This window comes from Mus caroli, chromosome 15 (genome assembly GCF_900094665.2).
Source record: "Mus caroli chromosome 15, CAROLI_EIJ_v1.1, whole genome shotgun sequence".
Classification (NCBI taxonomy): domain Eukaryota; kingdom Metazoa; phylum Chordata; class Mammalia; order Rodentia; family Muridae; genus Mus; species Mus caroli.
The window spans coordinates 74,177,401-74,200,210 of NC_034584.1; the positions used below are offsets into that span (position 1 = coordinate 74,177,401).

The following is a 22,810-nucleotide window of genomic DNA, read 5'->3' on the forward strand; positions in this document are numbered from 1 at the left end:
AAAAAAAAAAAAAAGCTAGGTAGGCTTGGTAAAGCATGCCTTTATTACCAGAACTCAGAAGGCAGAGGTGGATCTCTCTTAGTTCAAGACCAACCTGGTGTACATAGTGGCATACATAGTTTCAAAACAGTCAGCTCTGCATGGAGAGACGGTGTCTCAAAACATTCTCCCCACCCCCAAAAAATAGTCAGGTGAGGCCTGGGGAGATGACTTAGCATCTCTTCCAGAAGAATCAAGTTTACTTCCCAGCACCTACCTCAAACAGCTCACAACTACCTGTAACTCCAGCTCTGGGAAATCCATTGCCCTATTCTGGCTTCTCAAGGGGCTACCTTCCCCACAGACACATATAAATAAACATTTAAAATAGCTTTTTAAATGCCAGATAGCTAGGTGTGGTGGCACAAGCCTTTAATGCCAGTACTTGGAAGACTGAAGCAGGCAGATCTCTGAATTTGAGGCCAGCCTGGTCTACATAGCTAGCTCCAGGCTAACCAAGCCTACATAATGAGACCCTGTTTTAAAAAGATAAAGTGGCCGGGCAGTGGTGGCGCACGCCTTTAATCCCAGCACTTGGGAGGCAGAGGCAGGCGGATTTCTAAGTTTGGGGCCAGCCTGGTCTACAGAGTGAGTTCCAGGATAGCCAGGGCTATACAGAGAAACTCTGCCTCCAAAAACAAAAAACAAAAACAAACAAAGAAAGATAAAGTGACAGCGGTAGACAAAAGCACAAACTATCTAGAGCCAACCTCTCAAAACATAGCTACTGCACATACCTACAGAAAATCGCCATGCCACGCCAAGAGTTTTGGGCTTGGTGATAAATGAGATGTTTCATGAACTTTTTCTAAGTAATTTCACATTTGCCTGTTTCTTTGCGTATGCGTGTGTGGATGCACACACGTGGAGGTCAGAAGACAACTTGTGTGAGACAGTTCTGTCCTTCCATCATGTGAGTCCTAAGGGTTAAACTCTGATGGTAGATTGGCAGCAACCTGCAGAGCCGACTCTCTGACCCCTCAAGGAACAAAAAGTCTCCTCGAGTAAGTTGATGTACCAGGATGAACACTTTGCTAACCTTCTGTGGCGAGCAGACTAAACCCATTCCTAACACTCCCCAGCCCTACCCCACCCCGGCCTATGATGCCCAAGACTGCAGGACCCTGGTGATCTCAATCAAACGCCTGTGTTCCCAGTGGCTGTTGGAACTTGCAGTACATAACTCAGGTCAAAGCTGGATGGGGGGTGAGGAAGCCATTCAGGCTGATGTCAGAAGACTGCCTCCCGGCTGCCTGGATGTTGGAAGGGGTTGTCTGTGGTAGGTGGGGCATGAGCAGGTGCATACCAGCTGGCATTAACCAGAGAGAGGCTTGTGGTGTTGGCCCCAGCCTGGCTGTACACAGCCAAGTCCTTTGGCAACCAAGAGGGGGTGGTTGTTAAAAATACAGGTTTCCTGGCTCTACTTTGGACATGCAAAGCAAACAGAGGACAATGCTGTTCCATGGAGACCCATGAGCATCTGCAGGTATATAAGAAGGACAGGCAGACAAGTGCCTGCCTTCCTGCCTGCTATCTTCATTTGGTGTTTCATCTGGATGCCTCTGGGTGATCTTGGATAAAGCCCACGAACCTCAGTGATTGCCATCTTATCTCTAAAGGCAAGATAAGGGACAGGGCACAGGTAAAACGATACAAATCGCCGGGCAGGCGGTGGTGGCACACGCCTTTAATCCCAGCACTCGGGAGGCAGAGGCAGGCGGATTTCTGAGTTCGAGGCCAGCCTGGTTCCAGGACAGCCAGGGCTACACGGAGAAACCCTGTCTTGAAAAAAATAAAATAAAATAAAAGACAATACAACCCTAGAATCCCAGGAAGCCAAGTCACAAGGATCTCAGATTTGAGACCAGTTTAAGTTATATATTGAAACCCTGAGTAAAATAAAAATAGGAGGTAGAGATACAGCTTAATTGATGGTGTGTGTGGGACGCCTGACTCGCCAGCAAGAAAGACACCACAATAGGATCCTTCTGCACACGTTTATTGGGAGAGCATTGACTGTGTAGGCGAAAGACCCCGAGCCCTGGGCCTCTCACTCTTATATACTATCAGTTCCCATCCACTCACAGCAGGCCACATCACCTCACCAGGTACGCAGCTTCAGCTAATCAGGGCAGCAGGGGCATATCTCCACCAAAATGGCTTCGCCAGTAATCTGGTACACCTGCGCAGCTCTCATGATGATTGTGGTTTATATGAGGAAGTCAGGTGCAAGTCATACGACTTAGCTGCAGTCCCTGGCGCCTTTGGGACTGCCGCCACACCCGCTCCCCACAGGTGTGTTTGCCTTGCATGCACAGAGCCACGAGTTCAAACCTCAGCATTTCATAAAAGGGAACCTAAGGCGATGGGGGTATGAGGATTAGACTGTGAATATTGTCCTTGGCTGTACATCAAGTTCAAGGCCAGCCTGTTTGAATGAATAGGGTCAGTGTGATGGCTCAGTGGGTAGAGGTGCCTGCAGGCAAGTCTGATGGCCTAGGTTTGATCAATGGGACCCACATAGTGAAGGGAAGAACCAACTCTGGTTAGGTTCCTCACAGTCAAAGAGATTAAAAAAATAATAAAAGGACCGTGGACAGAGTTCACTGATAATAAATTTCTTGTGTATGTGAGAGGCCCTGGGTTCAATCCCAGGTCCCAGAGAAATAAATGCTCACTGAGCCAGGTGTAGTGGTACATGTCTTTCATCCCAGCACTCAGAGGAGGTAGAGGCAGTCAGATCTCTGTGAGTTCGAGGCCAGCCTGGTCTACACAGTGAGTTCCAGGTCTGCCAGGGCTATTACAGAAAAACCTTGTTTTAACAACAAAAAACCCCAAATGCTTGCTGAGAGTTCACCTTCTTCTCTGAGCCCCCTCCTCTGTAGAATTCTGGGTTCCCAGTCCTCAGCCCAGATGTTTCAGGGTTCTTCAAAGGAGACAGCCTAATGATGAGGAGACAGCCTCAAAGGAGGTTGTCAGGGTTCTTCAAAGGAGACAGCCTAATGATGAGATGAGGAGGTAGAAGAGAGGAAAGGAATGGGGCATCACTCCTTTGCTGCACAGTGCCCATTTATCTCCTCTCACCCCTCTCTCTGAGTGTGTGTGTGTTGTTTGTTTGTTTGTTTGTTTGTTTTTGAGGACTTCAGGCTCTCAGGACGGCCTAGAAAGTCCTCATGGATGTTGGTGTCTAGGGAAGGCGTCATCCCTCTCTGCTCTAGCTGAGCTCTTAACATTTGCCTTCTAGGATGCTCCTCTAGGTGGGTAGGCAGCATGAGGGATGAGGGTCAGCCTGGCTCACCTTCCTCTCCCTTGGAACAGGGAAGCACAAAGGGGTGTGTGTGTGTGTGTGTGTGTGTGTGTGCTCTGTTCTTCAGCCTCAGCCTCCTCTTATGGAGCTGCACCCTATACCTCAGGAGAGGAGAACCTTGAAAGGCTGGGAAGCAATGTCTTTTTTCAGGGTCAGACTTGGCACACAGTAGCATCCTATCTCTGCAACTGTAGCCCTTGTTGCAGCTCTGGTTCAGCTCCATGGGAAGTACACACCAGGTTCAGTCCTAAGGGAGGTTTTGGTGTTTTCTCTTGAAACAGAATGACTTTATCTCTCTGGGACTGCACCATCCTTTGTCAGTGCAAGGGAAAGTAGCCAGTGTTCGCCATGTCTGGTAGAGAAAGGACAGGATGCGGCCATCAGCTGGTGGGATAGGACTGTTGTCTCCCCTCCATGAAACAGTTTCATGGAGGGGAGACAAAGCGGCCACAGGTCTGATAGCAGACATGGCTCCAATTTCTAGAGCATAACCCTGGGCTAACCTGAGCTCAGCTCTGCCTGCTGGCATCGCGGTACCCTCAATTCATCCTGTGGGTGTCAAACCGCTGTCTCTTCATGATCTCTCTCCCCTGTAGCAGGATGATCACGTGCCTTCATTTCTCCCTAGAGAAAACAGTCGCCCTGAGGCTTGGCGGTTGGGAAGGTTCTGGCCACTCTCACTCCATTAGAGTGACCAGATCAAGTCACAGCCAGCCCAGGTTCTGGAAGGAACCATCGGAGGGGTGGCCCACAGGAGGGAGGGGAGCTGGTAGGCAGCCATTTCAACAGAGCCTCTTCTGCTCATGCCTCCTGAGGACAGTGCCCATGTGACAGATACGAGAGCTCACAACCATCGGTAACTGTAACTCCAGAGAGGTTCGGGGCTTCTGGTCTTGAACACCGACACCCACGTGCACATTCTCAACACAGAGATGTACATAGTGTTATTTAGAAAGTAAGTGGCCACGTCCGTCTCAGCACCTGTGTGGAATCAGATGGCAATCGAAGCATATGTCAGTCTTCTGCTTTCAGCACGTGGGTCTCAGGTCTCCAGGCTTGGTGACATCCTCCTTTATTTGCTGAGCCATCTTGACCACCCTCAATTCATTTACTTATGCTACAGTCAGGCTGTGTGTATGCTAAAGGTCATTCTACCAACCAATCCGGATGGACAGTAGGCCCCGTGGCCTCTTTGTAGCTGCTCTTAGACTTTATGGATGAATTCTGCTAAGCTTCCAGCTCTATTCTCCATCCTGGCTCCAGATACACGGTCTGGACCCTTGACCAGGACTGAAGCTTAGTGTATTCTTGCCCATCGAACGGACCAGAGAAGCCTCTGAGTCACAGAATTCACCTCTGAGGCCATGGTTTTCAGGCTTAGAGAAGCAAAATCTGGATATTCTTGAGGTTGCCTTCAGGCTCAGCCCAGTCATCTTCTCTGGAGACAACAGGCTACTGGGTAAGGGTCAGCACGGTTACCAGAAGGACAGAGATTAGACAGCTGTTGAAACTGCGGTCAGGCCAGGCAGTGGTGGCACATGCCTTTAATCCCAGCACTTGGGAGGCAGAGGCAGGTGGATTTCTGAGTTCGAGGCCAGCCTGGTCTACAGAGTGAGTTCCAGGACATCCAGGGCTACACAGAGAAACCCTGTCTCGGAAAAAAAGAAAAAAGAAAGAAACTGCGGTCAGGTAGCCAGACCCTAAGACAACATCCTGGGCCTGCGTCCCCATCTCTGACTTGTGGTGCTGCTTCCCTGAAGTAGGCATTGCTGTGCATGCAGGAGGGACAAAAGCAGAAGGGGGATTCTGGGTAACTGTATCACCTCTGTCAGGTTCTCAGGGTTGGTTCCCAGCCCGATCTCTCCCTGTGGTGACACTGTGGAATGTTGCGGTATTGTTTTTTAGGGAGTGCCCAGTAGGGATTTGTGGGCTCAAGGGTATGACCTGGGTGTGCACATGTATTTGTGTATACACAAGGCTTTGTGGCCATGAGACAGAGTGGGTATGGAAATACCCACTTTACACACAGCTGGAGCAGGTCAGGGCTGGGTCTCTGGGTGCCTGCAGATGTGTATGGACAGCAGATCCACAGATGCTGAAGCAAGAAGCAGCTTAGGCAGAGACAATGGTGGTCCTCTCCTCACAGCCTGCATGCTGTGCCCTTCCAGTGCTCTTTCCAGCTCTGCCCTGACCTCCAAGCTGCTCCCAGCATCCCTTGCTTCCCTGCTTTCTCTTTGTCTCTTCTGCTCTCAGAAACCCAGATTTTCCTGGTGACAGGTAGGAGGCTCGCTCCTCCCAGCCCATGATAGCCTGGAGTCCGAGGCTGGCATGTAGCTGAAGACCCGGCTCAGGATCTAGAATGTGGGCTAGAGTCCTAGCTCTGCTATTCAGACACCCAACAGTCTCTTCCTGTCTCACTTGTCACCTAATGGGGGCTTTGGGGCTGCTCAAGAAAGCACAGGGCCAGAGGACCCTGGTTGGAATTGGAAATAGAGCAGGGACCTGAGTTCCTCGGGGTTTATGAAGGGTGCTGTCATCCCAGGTCATGCTCTGGTGGCACATAACAACCCTGGCCCACCAAGGGTGCTTTCCAGCAAAGGGGCCTCCCTCACCAAGGGGCTGCCACTTTTCTCTGGGCTCTCTCCTGCTACAAGCCTCTCACAGATCCTTCTGGTGAGAGGTAGTCCTCAAAAAAGAAACCAGAAGCCAGCTAGGGAAGGCGCCTGAGGCTCCTGGCCATTTGGCAGGGTTTGTGAAGCTCCTGCGGTCTGTGTGCCAGGCTGTGCTGGGCGCAAGCAAAGTGAACAGGAACACAGTGAATTATCTGCTATGCTTGCAGGTGAAAAGTCCGTGGAGGGGGAGGAGAAGTGGGAGGGGAGAAGGCAGAGGAGGAGAAGGGTAGATGAGGAGCGGGGCGGGGAACGACCCAGGGAGGCTGTGCTTGGCAGAATGCTGGAAGGCTGGGTTTGAGCAGAAGCTGAATAGGAGGCCTAGACAATAGAGGGAGGATGGGCCTAGGATGGTCCCTGAGGTGCTGAAGAGCCCAGAATTCCTAAATATGTGTCCCGACTCCTTTGAGAATTTGATGATAGTCTTGAGCCCTCCCCAGGAACACATACACCGAGCATGCCCATGTCGACATACCTATGTTCATGTGTGTGTGTGTGTGCACATGCTCGAGCGCACAGTCTAAGTCACACCCATGTGTTCATGCATATGCTGACATATGCTTACAAGCACACATGCTTCTGAGAATTTTGGAATATTCCTGGATACCTTGTAATAATGGATCCCTGTCTATCCACTGCTCCAGGCTTGGTCAGAGTAGAAACTGAGGCATGCAAAGAGAAGAGACTTATTTAGGGTCACCCAGGTGAGGATTCTCCAACTAGAACTTGGGCGTGGTCTCTGGAAGTTAGAAAGTCCTTCAGGGGCCTTCAGAAAGATGGGGTATCTGGGCTAGATCCTGAAGGATGGGTGGGAACCCCTCACCTGTAGACCCAGAGGCCAGGTGAGATGACCCAGGGAGGGGAATGCAGCTGCCTAGCAGGCAGAGCCAATGCTTGGGTAACAGACCTAGCAATTGTTCCCTGAGCCAAATCAGTTCTAGAAAGAAAGAGCCGGCTTGAGCTGTAAGGTGACACCGAGCAACATGCTGGGGGCAGGATAATCTTGTATCTGGGCTTCTCCCAACTCCAGCTCTTACAACCTCCAAGTCTACCAGCCAGTCCCAAGGAAGAGGGGCGGGGGGAGGCGAGGACTACCTACCAAGCCCCTCCCTACACCCCCCCAACAGGAAGTGACTGAACGGGTAGCCAGATGCTGGTGATATAGGTAGGAAGGTCGACCCAAGCACCCTACTCTACAATGAAGAAGCTCAAGGGTTCACGGTGGGACAGGACTAGAACCCAAGCTTCAGTAAGTCCATATTCCCTGCCTCAAGCTGCTTTGTCAAAGAGAAGGAACTGAAAGGGGTCAGAGGAAGGGGAAATAAAGGCTCTCTCTTTCCTGCCAGCCCCAGGGGAGGCGAGCTCCTCCTCCCAGCGGGTCTGGGCTGAGACGGGGAGGGGCATTTGCTATCCTGGACCATACCCAGGACGGCCTAGAAAGTCACTTGCTATCTCTGAAGGGCTGGGGAAATCTGTACTCACCACGCTGTCCCAAAAGACCAGGAAAGAAACCCCAAGACACGGAGGCGGACTTTGGTATGACCCTAACAGAGACAGCTCCTCCTCCTTCCCAGAGGCCTCCCAAGAAGCTTGGGAATTTGGAAAGGAAGGAAAACAAAGATCCAAGGGTGAGTGGGGGGTCGGGGTGGGGAGAGTGAGAGAGAGCAAACAGCAGGTCTCCAGAACCTTCCAGATGTGGCCAACTCTGCGCAGGGCAAGGCCAGGCCATCTCTTTTCCTCCACACAACTGCAGGGGGTGGCACTTCTCATTGCCTCCTAACGCTGAAGGCTCAGGGCAGGCAAATGGGAGTGTTTTGCATTCTACTGAAATCAAAGGCCATGCAAGTTGTGTGTGGAATAGAACCTATGGTAACTGGCTGGCATATGGGAGGGTCTGGGCTTCATCTCCAGCGCCACAATAAGTAAATACATTCAGACAAATTGATGACCTGGAGAGGGAGACAAGTTATAGAGGCGGCGTACTGGTTTTTAGGTCACAACAGAATGCCTCAAATCAGGAGAAAGTGTCAGGGCTGGAGAAATGGCTCAGTGGTTAAGAGCACCCACTGCTCTTCCAGAGAAGCTGAGATCAAGTCCCAGCACCCATGTCAGGTGCTTCTGACTGCGATCCAGCAGGGCTCTAGGGATGGGGATCCCACTCCCTCTTCCAACATCCACTACTATGTATATATATATATATATATATATATATATATATATATATATGCATACATTCATAAGACACATATACATGTCTGGGTAAATAATAAAAATAAGAGTTAAAAATCATTTAGAGCCGGGTGTTGGTGGTGCATGCCTTTAATCCCAGTACTCGGGAGGCAGAGGCAGGCAGATCTCTGTGAGTTCAAGGTCAGCCTGGTCTACAGAGTGAGTTCCAGGACAGCCAGGGCTACACAAGAGAATCCCTGTCTTGAAAATAAATAAATAAATAAATAAATAAATGAAGGAATGAATAAACAAACAAATATCATACGTGACCTGAGTGCTAGAGACTGCCCATTATAAGCAGCATCCTGGGGGTCGGGTGTGGAGTGTGGGGAAGAAGAATGGAGAAACCTCCAAGTCTGGGGGTGAATCCCAGATCCAGCACATTCTGTCACCCTCTGTGCCTCATGGATGGCTTTGTGCATTGATGAAGAGGGTGGAGGCAGAAGGATGTACAGAGGCCAACACATCCGAGCAAGACACAAACTAGCACGGACACTGCGTCGACCCAGTACCCAGTGTTTTAGACGCTTTCCTGTACCAGGCCTTTGCATAGGGCTACAGTACACACCGGTCAGGACCTCGTCACACCACCACACAGGAGGCCTGTGCCCCAGCCACAGTATGCCCACAATCACGCCACAGTACGGATCTATCTACACACCCCATGCACATAAGGGCCAATCTACCACACGCTGCAGAACACACACAGATCCACTCACACGCAGAGCCCCGACAAGCACTTTGGCCAGCTCCGCGTCACACAGCACACACACCCGCACAGGACGCCCGGGCAGTGGGCCGGCGCACGCACGGTCACAGGCAGGGCACGCGCACACTCGCGCGTCCGATTGCTGCACACACACACACACACACACACACACGCACACACACACACGCGAAAGAGGCGCGGGGCGGTGGCGGGAGCTCGCGGTCCAGGCGCCCCTGGCCCGGAGCGCGCAAAACCCGGCTGGCGGGGGAGGGGACGCGGCCGCGCGGGGGCGGGGCGGGGGCCGGCGGGAGCGGGCACCTCCAGCGCAGCGCTCGGCCTCGCCGCCGCGCCCCCGCTACCGCCCCAGGGTGCAGTCAAGCGGCCGCGCCGGGCCCGCGGGACGGGGTGGAGGTGGGGTGGGGGGCGGGGATCGGGCCGGGCCCGGGCCGCGCTGCCTGCGATGCCGGGCGCCCGCCGCAGCCGTCGCCGCCGGAGCCCGGGATGGGGCGAGGAGAGGCTGCGGCGGACGCCAGCATCTCCCCGCCGGGGACCCCGGGGGCCCCGGATCCGCCGCCGCCGCTGCTGCTGCCGCCGCTGCTGAGACCCAGCGGGCGATGGGTGAGTTGACCCTGGAGCCGGGGACCCGCGCCGCAGCCCTGCATCTTCCCCGCACCCCAGGCCTCGCCTCCGCGTCCCCCCCTCCCGTCTCCCCCCGTGGTGGTCCCGCAGCTCCGGGGGCGGGGGCATGGGGCTGAGGAGGGGGGAGATGTGGGGGACTGCTTAACCGGCGCCCCCTGCCCCCACCCGCCTGCTCTCCGCAGCTCTCCGTGGCCGCGGGGCAGAGCCTGACGCGGCGACCCCCTCCCTTGGCTGGACCGGGGTGGGGTGGGGGCGTCCCGAGGCGCGGAGCTCCAGCCATGCTTTGTGCGCTGCACTCTCTCCCTTCCACCTCCGGCGCAGCTCGGGGCTGGGGGCGCGAGGCCTCAGCTCTTGCCTTCCCCACCCCCGACCCCGGGCTGCTGCGGCTGCTGGCCGAGGCCCAGGCGCGGTTGGGGTGCTGGGCGGGTGTGGGGGCTGTGGCTGGAGCTGTAACTACAGATGCCTTAGTGGGGAACAGGGAAAAGCTTAGCATGAGAGGCCCCCACCTTCTACTGGGGAGGGGTCTCCCTCTCTTTGCACTGCACTGCCCAGGGCGGAGGAGGGCTCCTGGCTGGGGGAGGGCGCTATAAATATCTACAAATAGTTCTGGAACCGGGCTGGGGTGGGGAGGGGAGCTTGCTTGGTTGTGCTAGTGGCGGGGGTGCCTGAGCTGGGGCGCAGCATCTCTGATTGCTGCGCCTCAGTCAGCTCCAATGGCCTGAGGTCTGATGATGTTCCCTCGCCTGCAGAACTCAGAAGGGGGATGTAGGCAGGAACATTTTCCCTACTGGGATTTTTCTGTGGTCCTCCATCATCTCTGGGACACGGGTGCAGAAATGCCTTCATGGGGGATTGACCTGGAGGGACACCGTTATTAAAGGTCCAGGCAATGAGCCAACCGTGAGGATGACAGGGAGAGCAAGACAAGGCGCTCTCCTTCTGGGAGCTGGCAGCTCCAGGATTATTAGTGCTGCCCAACACTAAGGAGATAGGCAGGATTTCTGGGAAAGTTAGAAAGAGGGGCTCTTTGCTCTAGGGAGGAAGAACCTACTGGAAGACGGAAAAGTTCCCAGGGCTGAAGAAATAGTAAGAGAAAGGACTGAGAGGTGTGCTCTCTGGTGTGTAGCATGGTGGGACACTGAACCCCGAGGAGAAATGAGCTGAAGCGCGGTTATCCATGTGTGGCCGGCTGTGGTTGTACAGTGATTAATACTGTGTGTATGGTTGCAACAACCATCGTTCGAATCTGAGTCCCAACACCAGTGATAGGACAAATGCCGCGAGAGGTGGGGGTACTTTTGGCAGGTGGTGCCAAGGTGTGCCTTGGAGTGAGGACATGAGGGATAGATAGATAGATGGAGGCAGACACACAGGGAGACAGATGAGAGAGCTCTGACAGAGATGAGAGAGCTCTGGGGTGACTGGAGCCCCATTTTATGGGCAGCACCTAGCACACCTCGTGCACCGGCATAAGCTGCTGTTAGGTCCCGGAGGGTACGCCAGTGGGAATGCCTGATTACCTCTGAAGAGGGAAGCCAACGCTTCCGAACAGGATGGCCAGGTAGAGAAAATATGGATGTCCACACCAGGAAGTTAGGACTGGCTCCAGGGGACTGCAGGGAGCTAGCTGTTCTTGGCAGGGATTGAGCAAATGGCCTCAGCGGCCTCTTTTGGAACTCTGTGTGTCTTGTCATTAGTGCTCATCAGTTACCCCATGCTGTGCTGTGAGGTATGGTTGTATGTGTGAGTGTCTGTGTGTGTGTGTGTGAATGTCTATGTGTGTCTCTGTGTGTTTGTCTGTATATGTGTGTGTATATGTATGTGAGTGTGTAGGTGAGTGTCTGTGTGTGTGTATATGAGCATCTGTGTGTGTCTGTGAGTATATGTGAGTGTGTGTATGTGAGTGTGAATGTCTATGTGAGTGTCTGTGAGTGTATGTGTGTAAGTATATGTTTGTCTGTATGTGTGTGAGTGTGTGTGTACGTGAGGATCTGTAGCTGTCTCACTTCAGGAAGTTGGTGCTATGAGCCTCAGTTTCCACCTCTTTGAAGTGGAGAGAATCCTCCCCAGGATTTTGGCGAGGACTAGAAGTGAGGTGGCATGTAAGGATGCCTGACACCTGCACCATGGTGGGAAATTGCTGGCTGCCGAGTTGGTATTGTTACCTGTAAAATGAGGCCATCTGATGCCAGCTGGCTGTGAGGCCAGTTTCACGGGGGGGGGGGGGGGGGGTGTCGGGCTGTGCTGAGGATCATGGGAGGACTGGTGTGAAAGGGAGGGTCAAGGAATTCCTTCTGGGATTCTAGGAGGAGGTGAGGAGTGAGGAGTGGCCAGCAGGAGGGTGGGTGGTCTACAGAGAAGAGTGCCCTGGTCCCTCTGGGTACCCACCACCATGCAGCTCCTTTCTCAGCGAGAGACTTGAGGCATACTGCTCTGCTCCCGGACTGCTCTTCTTCTAACCAGATCTAGCTCTTTACTTGGAGACACAGGCTCCTTTCTAGAACTTTCTTCTGACGTTCAGGCCAAGAAACATGTTGTATTCAGATGAGGGGTAGGGACTCAAGAGAACATAAGCCTTTTTCTCAGGATAGGTTCCCCTGGGCACTTTGCACCAGCCCAGCCCTGCTCTGGCTGCCAGGGACCCAGGCATCATTACTTGAATCAGACTCTTGATCTAGTGGCCAGGTCCAGATCTTGACTCTGCCACTTCTCAATCTGTGACTATCTCTCTGACCTCAGTTTCCCTGACTCTCAAATGGGGACAGTGTATATGGTATCATTTGAGCACTTAAAAAAAAAAAAACTTATTTACTTATTTATTTTATATGAGTATATTGTAGCTGTCTTCAGACACACCAGAAGAGGGCGTCAGATCTCATTACAGGTGGTTGTGAACCACCATGTGGTTGCTGGGAATTGAACTCAGGACCCTTAGAAGAGCAGTCAGTGCTCTTAACTGCTGAGCCATCTCCCCACCCCTCATTTGAGCACTTTTAGTGTGATTTCTGCTGGGCATTTCCTGTGCCCTCTTAGAGTGAAACTTGGAAACTATGCATTTGTCCCAACACACGGGCCATCTATGTTCCTGTGGACAGGGGCTTGCCTTGCTGTGTCTGCATTCAGGCAGGGGGGACTGGTGTGCTGACATCTGGGGTGTCTGGTAAAATAAAACCCCTGAGAATTAGTGTCGGTCAATTCCTGTGCTGTACGTCTCCTGAGCAGTGGCTAATGGGAGGCGGTACACATCAGCTTCAGTGCCTGGACAAGCATTCAGATGGTGCCTAATACTGACAGTTGATAAAAGGTCAGGGGCTGTTGATGAGAAGAGTCTGGAGAGCTGCCAGGCAGTGCCATAGGTAAGAGCATTACCAGAAGGGATTGTCCCAGGCCTCTGGGCTGGGGGCAGAATTTCACCCCAAGGACCCGATCTGCCATGATAGGGGGTGGACGAAGATGTTGGGAACTATTTCCTGAGATTCCCCCACATCACTGAACCTGGCTTTCTTCCTCCTCCTCCTCTTCCTCCTCCTCTTCCTCCTTCTTCTCAAAGATTTATTTTATTTATTTGAGTACACTGTGGCCATCTTCAGACACCCCAGAAGAGGGCATCAGATCCCATTACAGATGGTTGTGAGCCACCATGTGGTTGCTGGGAATGGAACTCAGAACCTCTGGGAAAGCAGTCAGTGCTCTTAACCGATGAGCCGTCTCTCCAGTCCTGATCCCGACTTTCTACTGCTCTAGCTGCTCTCACAAGGGTTCCCCTCAATCTTGATCTGGCTGCCTCCTCCTCTTCCTCCTCTTTCTCCTCTTCTTCCTCCCCTTCCCTCTTTTAATAGAACCCTGACATGCTAGCCCAAGAGTTTAGAGATGAGCTTCAAACAGCTCAGCTGTCATTCCTTCCCACCCCTTCCTGCCCATCAGCAACTTCCCCACGTACCTCTTTCACAGTGCCAGCTCCCCACCTCAGGTCAGACCAGTCCACTCCTGCTGCTGATATCTGTGCCCACAAACATCCTCAGAGGCGCGTATCTTTCTCATGAAAGTTTGTGTGTGCACAAGTATGATGTATTCATGTTGGTGTGTCCACATGTATGCATACATATAAAGGCTTGAAGTTAACATTGTGTGGCTTCCTTCCACTTTAGTTTATTTCCATGTTTAAAATTTTTTTTATGTGATGTGTATGAGTGTTTTGCACTTCTCATCTGTCTGCACGGTTTGTTGGTGTGATTCTCCCAGAGGCCAGAGGAAGGCACTGGTTGCCCTGGAACTGGAGTGACAGATGGTCGGTAGCTGTCATGGGAATGCTGGGAACCAAACAGCACTCAGTGCTCTTAACTACTGAGCCATCTCTCCAACTCCACCTTATTTTTTGAAATGAAGTCTCTCATTGCACTTGGAGCTACTGACTTGGCTCTGTTGATTGGCCAGCAAGCCCCAGGGATCCTCCCTGGCATTGGATTACAGGCAGTATGCAAACACTGTCTGGCTTTTTTTTTTTTTTTAATATAATATCAGTACTAGGTGGGGGTCAAACGTAGGCAAACCTCATACTTGAGCATCAAGTACTTTATCAACTAAGCCACCTCCTCAGCTCCTAGCCATGGAAATGTTAATGGTTGTATATGGTGCACTTATAGTAAACAGGAGTACTCAGAGGGACGCATTGAGGTACAATTTGTTTACACTGACTGTGATGGTTTGTATATCCTTGGACCAGGGAGTGGCATCATCTCAAGGTGTGGCCTTGTTGGAATAGGTGTGACCTGGTTGGAATGGGTGTGTCACTGTGGGTGTGGGTATAAAATCCTCACCCTAGTTGCCTGGAAGTCAGTCTTCCACTAGCAGCCTTTGGATGAAGACATAGAACTCTCAGCTCCTCCTGCGCCATGCTTGCCTGGATACTGCCATGCTCCCACCTTGATGATAATGGACTGAACCTCTGAACCTGTAAGCCAGCCCCAATTAAATGTTGTTTTTTCCAGCACTCGGGAGGCAGAGGCAGGCGGATTTCTGAGTTCGAGGCCAGCCTGGTCTACAAAGTGAGTGCCAGGACAGCCAGGGCTACACAGAGAAACCCTGTCTCGAAAAACCAAAAAAATAAATAAATAAATAAATAAATAAATGTTGTTTTTTTATAAGACTTGCCTTGGTCATAGTGTCTGTTCACAGCAGTAAAACCCTAACTAATACACTGACTAATCCTTGTTCTCATAGTTTGAGCCTTACCATGTCAGGGAAGCCAATGTGGGTCCTGATCCTTTCTGTCAATCCACGGAGCATGTGCCTTTGGCTTTGGGGCGTTTGTGTGTTTTTTTGTCCGTATGTGGATTCTTTTTAGTTGTGCCTCTGTGTATGTGTCTGTCTGTCTCTGTGTGCATGGACACACCTGTGTGTGCAGGATCCTGAGGAGGCCAGAAGAAAGTGTCAGGTCCCCTGGAGGTGGAGTCACAGGCAGCTATGTGCTGCTTGACATGGGTGCCAGGAATGAAACTTGGGTCTGTAGAAGAGCAGCTTCTAACCCCTGAAGCATCTCTCCAGCCCTGGTATGTGTGTTGTTAATGTGTTTGCAATAGTCAGCCAGTGATATACTGAGGTGGTCTTTGGGAAATGTGGATAAACAAATAAATACATAAATGAATGATTCTCAGCTCAGCCCCCAATGCTCTGACCTTTCCCCTCCCTTCTCCATCCCTGATGAAGAAAACGGACCCTCCAGAGGGCAGCTTCTCAATACAGAGAGGTGCTCACAGGAGCCCTGTTTGGTAGGAGTTACTGTCTCCACCTCTCAGAAGAAGACAAAGGATAGGATTTAATTGTCTACGACCTCTCTCATGGTCTAGCATGGAGCAGACCAGGGGCCACAGCTTTGCCCATATCTACATAGTTAATGGATTCCTAAAATAAGTTTTGCTTGTGTGGCCAAAAGTGGAAATGCCTGTTGGTGCACATTTCATCTTTTCTACAAACATAAAGTCGGAGCCATTGAGACCGTTCACGCATCTACTAATTACTCAGTTGCTTTATGAACTTAAAGGTTACATGTCATAAAACGTTGCTTCCTGCTAAAGTGGAGCCCTTTGTGGGGGAAGGAAAAGGCCTGGATAACCTGTGTATCCTTCTGCTGCCCTATTCCTCTCAGCTAGGAACTTTCCAGAAGTGGCAGCTTGGAACGGAGAGGGTATCAATGGGCATTGTGGACTCAGGATGTCTGGCTGGCAGAGACCAACCCCAGATGAGTTGCCACTTAGGTATCTTCCCAGCTGCACCTCCCAGTTAATGACTTGTTCCTGTTCATTGGATACTTACCCATTGCCTGAGCAGGCTAACATCCGTCCCATGGGGCAGTACCGGATGCCTGGAATAGAGGCTCACAGCCAGGAAGTGGTAGGAGCGAGGTTACATTCCATTTGTAGGGATTATTTGTCCAGCTCGCTGTCTGAGCCCTCTTGTTCTTCCACACCTGGCCCTTTTCTCTCTTTGGGTTCCCAAGAACCTGCACGAGCCTTTCCCAAAGCAGTGAGCTGCAGAGACACCAGGCTACCCTCCCTTCGGTGTTTGCTTTAGCTTATAGCTATCTCCTGTCTTTGGTCTCATTTGCCGGTTGAAGGAGGGGCATATTTCCCAGTCCCTACCTGGCTGTGCATTAGAGCCCTTCCATGGCAGAGCTAGGAACTCACAAAAGCCTGTAATGGTGGGGCATGGTGGTAAAGGTGTACTTTACCAGTGCTTAGAAGGCAGAAACAGGTAGATCTTGGGAAGCTCCTGGTCAGCCTGGTCTACATCGCAAGTTTCAGGCTGGCCAAGGTTGTTACATAGTATCTTAGTTGGTGTCTCTTCATAACAATGAAACCCTATGATCAAGGCAACTCTTATAAAGGAAACAGTTTAATTGGGACTGGATTACAGGTTCAGAGGTTCAGCCCATTATCAAAGCAGAAAGCCTGGCAGTGTCCAGGCAGGCATGGTGCTGGAGGAGACACGTTCTACATCTTGATTCGAAGGCAACCAGGAGAGACTGGCATCCTCAGGCAGCTAGGAGGAAGCGCTCTTCTGCAGCGGTGGAGCCTCCACAGTGCGCGCTTCTCCAACAAGGACACCTCTCCTCACAGAACCAACTCCCTGTGGGCCAAGCGTAATTCAAAGCATCACACACAGTAAGATCCTCTTTCAAAAGCAAACAAACAAAAGATTAGCTACACTTTGTATATCTGGGTGTGGGGGGACAGAGACAGCTCCAGGGGTCAGCTCTCACCTTCCACTAGATGGTTTCAGGGGATTGAACTCAGGTCACCAGACTTGGCAGCAGGTGCCTTTACCCACTGAACTGCCTTGCTGGCCCTATTTTGCATTTTTTTCTTTGTTTGTTTGTTTCTAAAGCTAGAACTCAGGGCCTCTCAGGGTTCCTAGGCAAGTGCCCTACCATCAGACTACCTTCCTGACCCATGCAGCTTTTAAAAATGTTCTCCTGAACATTGCTAGACCCTTAGGCCCCCAAGAACCACTGTCTGGCCCCGGAAAGACCAGGCTGCCTCATGATACCTCTGGTTCCCCTGCTTGTTCTTGGCCTCTGTTCCCAAACACCTAGGCTTTCAATCATTGTTGCTATTGCTGGACCGTCTTGGCTCCTTTGGAGGCTGATTTTGGCCTAAGCTGCCCCCTGAGCTTGCCTGTATTCTGGGAAGATTTTAGTAGTTAGATTATTGTGCCACTGAACCGTGAGGGCCACAAAGCATGGCAGGAGAGGCTGGCACTGGACCTCCAGGCAGAAGGCATTCACTAAATATTCTTTAAATATTTATTAAATGGATTACAAGGACAGCAAGTAAGAGCCATTTCCGGGAAGGATACGACTTGACTGGCATGGTAAAAAGATCTACAAGGTGTGTCCTTGACTACACCCAGTGAGAAGGTTTGTGGAGTTGTCTCCTGTTTCCAACTAAGACCTTGCCACATTCTGATTCAAAGAATAGAGTGGACAGATGATAATAAAACAGCATTGGATTTAAATGAAACAGGTTTTTTATTCTCAGTTAGGGTGCCGGCCAAGAGTGGATACAGCTCTGACAATCTACTGCTCAAAGCTCTCAGAGGCCTTGGGACGCCAACCAAGAATTAGCTCTGAGAGGCATTACAGCTTTGGAAGACTTCCAGAAGATCAGGTCTTTGAGGTAATGGGTAGCCAGCCATTGACACCCAGAAGTTGGCAATAGATAGCTGGAGTCTCAGAGGCGATTGTGGGTTGAATAAGAACGGCCTCTGTAGCTTAAGAACTTGAAAGCTTAATCATCAGGGAGCGGTACTATTTGAGAAGGATGAGGAGGTGTGACTTTGTCGGAAGAAGTATTGGCACAGTCATAACTAATGGGAAAAGCAAAAGTCATAAAGCCAGCCCATCTGCTTGACCAAGATCCAGCAGAACTGAGCCACATCCTGCAACCAGTGTCCTGCCGTCTTCCACATCTCCTCTTGGTCTCCATGTGTTGCATACTTGGGGGGGGGGTGTTAATATTTGTACAACTTAGGATATTGGATTAATGGAAATTTTCTTAGGAATCATTTATGTCTTCTCCCAGCAGTACTGCTTCTAAGCTTCAAAGTCCTGAACATACTACCCCTGCTGGTTTTAGGGAGATAGCCTTATCTGGCCCCACGTGAAGGTCTTCCTGACACCCTGGAGGCTGTGACTCAAATAAAGACACCAGAGGTCTCTTATGAGGCTCTGACTCCAAGACACTCTTGGAGCATCTGCCTCTGTGTTTAACTTACTCAGGACCAAGATAATCAAAATAAAGTCAACTTCAAAAGATAAACAAGACAAAGGTAGCCTAGAGAAGTGGGCAGCAGCTCAGGTTAAAAACCTCTTCTACTGTACACTCAAGCAAGTATGTAGCAGATAAGATTGTGGGCCACATATGGTATGCCCCTTGAGGAAAAGATACAGCAATAAAGTTACATTGGCTGGAGTTATCTCTGCCCTGCACAGGGGCTTATATTGATGGACAAAGAATGTTGTGGATAAGAGATAAGAGAATAAAATATTAAGACCTCCAGCTGGGCAGTGGTGGTGCACGCCTTTAATGCCAGCACTTGGGAGGCAGAGGCAGGCAGATTTCTGAGTTTGAGGCCAGCCTGGTCTACAGAGTGAGTTCCAGGACAGCCAGGGCTACACAGAGAAACCCTGTCTTGAAAAACCTAAAAAAAAAAAAAAAAGACCTCCCTGTCTTAGAAAAGTTAGTTCATGTTAGGCCATTGTGGTATCATATGACCAAGAAATAAAAGAATACCAAGATTAGACATATAAATAAATTCTACAAGGATATAAAATATAAACATTGATTATGGCAGAAATTGAATAACTGTAGCAGCTTTGGCCTGAAGATTTTTTCTTGGGGCCTAATGACAATTAGCACTTGATAATACACTGCTTGGGATATGACTGCCTGCCCAGACTGACTTGGCTATTTTCTGTCTAATGCCCTTGAAATCACCAGCCTGAGAACAGGCTGTCATGCTTTGGCAAAATATGCCTCTAGATTATTTGTTTGTTTGTTTGTTTGTTTGTTTAAGACAGGGTTTCTTTCTCTGTGTAGCCCTGGCTATCCTAGAACTCACTCTGAAGACCAGGCTGGCCTCAAACTCAGAAATCCACCTGCCTCTGCCTCCTGAGTGCTGGGATTAAAGGCGTGCATCACTACTGCCTGGCATGCCTCTAGATTCTTAAAATTTGGTTGTGGAATTGATGAGGGAAAACAATTGTAAAAGATAACTAACTCTGTTTTGTCATGGTTTATCAATGATGACTAAACTTATGACCAAGAGGAAGTTAAAACAAGTGTCAGGGACAGAAGTGCTATGATCTGTGCTTTGGAGCAATATAAATCTATTTATGCCTATTGAGTTCAGTATAAATAAAGAAACACCCCAACTGCCAGTCAGTCAGGCTGCAAGATTCCCCCTACTTCCCCTCCCCCCAGCTTCTCACCCCATACTCCCCTTCCCCCACACACACATCCTCCCTCCAACCACCCTGCCTGACTCACCCCTCACAGGCAGGCTCCTTATCTGTTTTGTGGGATTTGGTAATCTCCATTGGGCAGAGTATGTCACTGGTGGGATTGGTGTTGAAACTTTAAAGTGGTGTTTAAACCCATAGCCAGGCTCAGTCATTACTCACTTCCCCAGCCTCCCCCATTCCCGCCCCCATCTGATGCCTGTGGATCAGAATGTGGAAACCTCTCGGCTACTTCTTCAGTACCATGTCTGCCTGGGTGCAGCCATGCTTCCCACCATGACTATAAGGGACTGAACCTCTGCAACTGTAAGCCAACCCCAGTTAAGAGTTGCCTTGCTCATAGTGTTTCTTTACAGCAGTAGAACTGGAGGCCTTCAAGGTAGTGGGTCTCTCAGACTGCAGTACCTACCACTAATAAGCACTGTGAACCCAAATAGTTACAACTTATATTTATAGTGCTAACAGGACCAATATGCTAGAGGTTTATTTTATTTTTTACTTACTAATTTATTTATACAGTCTTACACTGTAGCCATGCTGGCCTGGGAATTACTATGTATCCCAGGTTGACTTCAAACAGATTTCAATCTTCCTGCTTCAGCTCTGTCTCCAACTAAAATTTAGAGATATGGACTACCATACCCATCTCTGGGCTCTTCTTTCTTTTCTCTTTCTCTTTCTCTTCCTCTCCTCTCCTCTCCTCTCCTCTCCTCTCCTCTCCTCTCCTCTCCTCTCTTCTCTTTTCTTTAAAAATATTTATTTATTTGTTTGTTTGTTTATTATATACACTGTAGCTGTCTTCAGACACTCCAGAAGAGGGCATCAGATTTCGTTAGGGATCGTTGTGAGCCACCATGCGGTTGCTGGGATTTGAACTTTGGAAGAGCAGTCGGCGCTCTTAATCACTGAGCCATCTCACCAACCCCTCTTTCTTTTTCTTTGTGTAATATTAGGTGTGGAACTCAGGGCCTTGTATGTGTGAGGCAAGTGCTTTGTATCAGAGCTATAGTTATTTTTATTGTTCATTTATCATTCCTAAGATTTATTTTTGAAAGTTTTTTTCCCCTATTTTAGGTTTACTTATTTTCTATGTATGAGTGTTTTGTTTGCATGCATGTGTGTGTGTCATTTGTGTATGCCTGGTGCCTATGAATGTCAGAAGATGACATTGGATCCTCTGGAACTGGAATTATAGATATTTGTGAGCTGCTGTGTAGGTGTTAAGAGCCAAACCTAGGTCCTCTGCAAGAATAGTAAGTGCTCATGTTGTCCCAGTGAACCATCATCTCTCTAGCCCGTCCTTTATTTATTTATTTATTTATTTATTTATTTATTTATTTATTTCTATTATTTCTATGCACAGATGTTGTTTATGTGAATACAAGCACCCGAGGAGGCCAGAAAAGGATGTTGCATTCCTGGGATCTGGGGTTACAGATATTTACAAGCTGTTTGATGTGGGGTGCTGGGGACAACTCCAAACCTCTGCAAGAACAGTATAGGCTTCCAACGGCTGAGCTATGTCTCAGGTCCATTGCGTGTCTTTCCTGAGGGTTGTTGTTCTAGTATCTCTTGAGCTCCACACAGGCCGTGGTCCCAGGATAATTCTCATTTCGTTATGTAGAAACTGAGTCTCAGGTTAGAGCAGTCACACAAGCAGGAAGTTCTGTAGAAAGAGCGGCCATTTGGGGAACGGGTGGTTAGTATGGTATTCTTTTTGCTGCTTTCAAAGCAAAAACGTGAGTTGGAAGGGACAGTTCTGCTTCCTTCCTACCTTGTACCCTGGGTTCAGAAACCACTTAAAGGCAGTCCAGTGCCATACTGCAAGCTCCCAGAATGTGAGCTGAGTGCAGCCAGCTTGCAAGAGGTCACTGGGACTGAGCAGGGCATTATGATTGTGTAGAATGGTCTTGTAGGATGACCAAAGGACTCTCCGAAGTTCACCTGACACACCTCCATGCAAGGGACTTTGTGACTTTAATTTTTTCAAAATTCTACTTTTAATAATGGTTCTTAAACACTTTAACCTCCCTTCTAGCCCACCACGCACCAAAGGTAGTGGATAAGAAAGGATATGGTGGAAATGGATCTGTTTAGAAATGGTTCTTTATGCCGGGGCAGTGTTGCACACCTTTAATCCCAGCACTTGGAAGGCAGAGGCAGGCAGATTTCTGAGTTTGAGGCCAGCCTGGTTTACCTAGAGAGTTTCAGAACACTCGGGGCTACACAGAGAAATCCTGTCTCGTGGGAGGAAGGCACTAGAGAGATGGCTCAGCGGTTAAGAGCACTGGCTGCTCTTCCAGAAGTCCTGAACCACACAGTGGCTCACAACCATCTGTAATGGGATCCGATGCCCTCTCCTTGTGTGTCTGAAGACAGCTACAATGAACTCATATACATAAAATTAATAACTAAATCTCTTTAAAAGAATGAGTCTAGTATTTATTCACTCATTCATTCATTCATGTATATTAGTACTCTTTTGCATGTCATGCCTGAATGACAGAAGAGGGAATCAGATCCCATTATAGATGGTTGTGAGCCATCATGTGGTCACTGGGAATTGAACTCAGGACCTTTGGTATTGACTTTTGTCCCTTTGTTCAGAGCCCTGTTTCAGCTCTTCTCTGAACCCTTTGTGCACTTGTCATTGAGGCTCCCACAGAAAGTTAGGTCTGATCTCCAGGGGCTGCGAGGATGAGCCCAGATTGCCCAAGGCTTTGGTCTGTCTTCTCCTTGGGATAAGTGGAGTACTTGTGCCAAGGGCACTGAGGAGCCTGGTGGAGATTCTGCAGAGCAAAAGAAGGGGATTGGCCGCAACTGGAGGTTCGAGGACCAGCAACAAGACTCACTGTGGTTCCTTGTATCTCCATGCAAAGGGACAGAGTGGTGGGACAGACTTTCTGCCTTAGCTCCTGAAAGTCTTGGAAAGGTGAAGCTGAGTCCAGGGCGTTTTCTTCTTAGCTAGGCAGAGGGGCCGAGCTAGGAACCTGCAGTCCTCATGGCCAGATAAACTACCCATTTTGTGGGAGGAAAATAGAGCTCTATGACACTCAGGACTTAGGCCAGGTGGTGTGTGATAGCCCAGGGTTCTCTGCACCATCATACCTCTCATGCTGCCCCTGTCTCCAAGATAGGAAATTTCTCCCCAGGATCTGGGTCAGGTCTAGGATGAATGAGGAGTGAGGCGGATAGAGTTC

At 50.0% G+C, this 22,810-nt stretch overlaps 1 protein-coding gene across 1 annotated transcript in view; it reads left to right on the top strand.

Annotated features, from left to right (window-relative positions):
• The first annotated feature begins 9,390 nt into the window (after window positions 1-9,390).
• Window positions 9,391-22,810, top strand: part of Mgat3 (mannosyl (beta-1,4-)-glycoprotein beta-1,4-N-acetylglucosaminyltransferase) — a 48,908-nt gene continuing 35,488 nt past the window's right edge. Inside the window, exon 1 of the mRNA XM_021183883.1 lies at window positions 9,391-9,571. The gene's annotated coding sequence lies outside the window, so the exon portion shown is untranslated. The remainder of the gene's footprint in view (window positions 9,572-22,810) is intronic.